Consider the following 2,468-nt stretch of genomic DNA (forward strand, 5'->3'; position numbering starts at 1 on the left):
TCAAAGGTGCCGACAGAGAGTGCAACTACTGGTTATACTGTGGTAAGGCCCTGATCGTGCATCAGGTATGCCTGGCCGAATTTCTGCTCGGGTTGTCGATAAAATCAGATATATTTAGTACAGACTCGCTCGTAGGGGCAACGCTGTCGGTAAGTCCCAGTCTATAATAGAGATTTACCTCGTAAAAGTGATGTACGAAATTGAAACGCATGCGACTTTGAAAAATTCGTAGACATTTGCCTGGTTATAAAACTTTTAATACGAAAGAAAATACATGTAGTATCACAGATTATTAGAAAATTTGCAAAATCACAGTGATTTTACTTGTTAGTAATAATGGGAAAACTGTGTCTTCTATGCATGTTCCATGTTTCTCAGATTCTTTATTTGTATCTATCACCATTTGTATATTACTGAATGTTCTAAAAAAATTCAATAAAGTTTGATTACATCTCTTACACTTTTTCTATAGGATAGAAATGATAAAAATGTTAAAATAGATTTAATAGCTTATTATTCAAAATGTTCAACTTACTGTCTGTGTTTTGTAGTTGGATCTGCATCTTTTTTTGAAGGGAGAAATGATGTACATATTTATTATATATATATATAAAGTAATATATATTTATTTATACGTTATACTTATGAATTTATAATTAATAAAATGCAGAGAAATATAAGTACACATACTGAGGGTTCGACCTACGTGTTCCCAAGATTTTCGTATCATATTTATTCCTCTCTATTGTATGTTTAATCTTTCTCACCACGGTACGTACTTTTTAGGTTTGTTTGTGTTGTTTGCTGAAGCACTCGGGTGATGTTTCCGAAATGTTTTCCGAACGCACCTAGTTCAGTATAATCGCTCGCGACAAAATTGAGCGTGACAAAATGTTCAATCTTGACCAACTTTTGTTACGACGTCGCGTCTCATTGCGACGGAAGTGACGTTGAGGATAGCGGTACGTTCATGGAAATCGTGCGTCGCGCTTAATGTTATCGCGCTGGTCAATAATAGCTACAATTACTCACTGAACACTTAAACAGCAATAGAACATGATTGATTCTTGTTTTATTATTTAATCGATCATTTTTAGTTACTTATGTGATTATAATATTAGATAAACCTTATGAAAAGATTTCATCGCGTTGGTGTGAATAGAAAAAATTTTACTTTTGCGATTCGTCGCATGTCGCGCGTCGCGCGTCGCGTCGTCGCGCTGGTCTGCCAGAGCCATAAGGAGGCAAAGGGTGTAGTGGTCTTGTCTTCACGTCTTTGGCGATCTGTCTATTAATCTGTGCTAATATTACATTCGTACGAATGTATTTGCTCTACAAATATAACACGCGGGTTAACGCAGCATGTGACGGCGCCCTAATGTAGACCGATATGAATACCGGCCATAGACTTTGCACTGTCATGATTGGCGCACAGTTGCGACAAAACGATACTGCTTTTTTCAGAGTGTCGTGCGAACTGCTGTGCTCCGTGCGATGACTCACGGCGATAAACGACAGCGATTTTTGGAATCTTAGCATCGCGGCTCGTCGTGGCATTTATGTAGAGATACAAATATCGATCTCTCAAAGTGGTCGACTACTATATTTCAAAGCGTGTTCCGCCCGACGCTCCACGCGTGTGCGTCGCTTTTCACGATTATCGTAGCCGAACAGCAGCTGACAGGATGGACGTCCTGAACAAGCTTCGCAACACAGTCAGTAACACTATCAGCAACACCGTCCAGAACACGGCGTACGGCCTGTCGCAGCTGTCCAGCGTGCTGCCCGGCAACCCAGTCACCAGGGAATTCGAGGCGACCGCTCACGTGGCGAGCGCCGGGCCAGGACTGCTGTGGAAGATCTACAGCGGCTACAAGAAGTCCACCAAGCAGGAGGCGGCGATTTTCGTTTTCGAGAAGCGCATGCTGGAGAGATGGTCCGCCAGGGCGGACCGCGAGCTCGTGCTAGAGACGCTCAAACGGGGCGTGATGCAGTTAACCAAGCTGAGGCACCCGCAGGTCCTGACCGTGCAGCACCCACTAGAGGAGTCGAGAGACAGTCTGGCGTTTGCGACCGAGCCAGTGTTTGCTAGCCTCGCTAATGTACTAGGTAGATAACGTGTCAAATTTTCGCCTTATCTTTTACCATGTAAATTTATCCTGTCGCCAAGATTAAACTCAAAACTGAGTCTTCTATCCGAATTCACATAGTATCGACATTTGTATACGTCATGTTCTAGGTAATTACGAAAATATACCCCAACCGACCCCGGCAAACTTGAAAGACTACAAGCTGCACGACATAGAAGCACGGTATGGATTGCTGCAACTGGGCGAAGGTCTCGCGTTTTTACACGGCGATGTCAAACTGTTGCACAGGAATTTGTGTCCGGAGTCGATTGTAATCAATGTTCACGGTGCTTGGAAGATATTCGGTTTTGACTTTTGTGCATTAAATCAAAATTCAGA

The 2,468-nt window shown here is 42.6% G+C and overlaps 1 pseudogene; it reads left to right on the forward strand.

The window, feature by feature from the left end:
- Positions 1-1,309: 1,309 nt before the first annotated feature.
- Positions 1,310-2,468, forward strand: part of LOC105562936 — a 5,934-nt pseudogene continuing 4,775 nt past the window's right edge.

The sequence above is a fragment of the Vollenhovia emeryi genome, unplaced genomic scaffold, assembly GCF_000949405.1.
Source record: "Vollenhovia emeryi isolate VEMERY1.0 unplaced genomic scaffold, V.emery_V1.0 DF939182.1, whole genome shotgun sequence".
NCBI lineage: Eukaryota > Metazoa > Arthropoda > Insecta > Hymenoptera > Formicidae > Vollenhovia > Vollenhovia emeryi.